General features: G+C 35.7%; 1 non-coding gene across 1 annotated transcript; it reads right to left on the bottom strand.

The window, feature by feature from the left end:
- Positions 1 to 247: 247 nt before the first annotated feature.
- On the bottom strand, positions 248 to 354 carry LOC127484679 (U6 spliceosomal RNA). Its single transcript, XR_007911844.2, has one exon. It is a non-coding gene; the product is annotated as a U6 spliceosomal RNA (small nuclear RNA).
- Positions 355 to 607: the final 253 nt, after the last annotated feature.

Raw genomic sequence — 607 nt, 5'->3', positions numbered from 1 at the left:
TAACTGAAAAGTTAAGTCCATTAACGTTTAATGTGACTATTGATACATAGTGACTTTGCCCTGCCATTTTCCCGGAGATATTTTCTAGTATATGATTTGAGCTTCCCATGCTCTTTTACTGGTAGGTTTTCTTCCTTTACCTTCTTTCATATTGATGGCCGTGTTTCTGTGTTTCTGAGTGTAGCACATCTTTAAGTATCTTTTGCAGGGCCAGACTAGTGGTGGCAAAGTCTTTCAATTTCTGTTTAAAAATATGGAACGCTTCACGAATTTGTGTGTCATCCTTGTGCAGGAGCCATGCTAATCTTCTCAGTATCGTTCCAATTTTAGTATATGTGCTGCCGAAGCGAGCACTCCATAAATAAATTTTAAGAAAAAAAACATTTTCCCTCTTTTCAGTTCAATTTGAGTACTTTCTATTGATCTATCTTCTAGCTCGTTGATTCTCTTCTTGACTATTGACTCTACTCCAAGCCTTCAAGAGCACTCTTTATTTCTCTTAGTGTCTTTTTTATTTCTAGTAATCCCAGTTTTACTTTGCCTTATAGTTACTGTCACTCCGATGAAATGACTCATACAATTTAATATACTGTTTAACCATTTCTGT

This window comes from Oryctolagus cuniculus, chromosome 20, assembly GCF_964237555.1.
Source record: "Oryctolagus cuniculus chromosome 20, mOryCun1.1, whole genome shotgun sequence".
Classification (NCBI taxonomy): domain Eukaryota; kingdom Metazoa; phylum Chordata; class Mammalia; order Lagomorpha; family Leporidae; genus Oryctolagus; species Oryctolagus cuniculus.
Note: the sequence above shows the minus strand (reverse complement) of the source record. Positions and strands in the feature narration are given on the sequence as shown.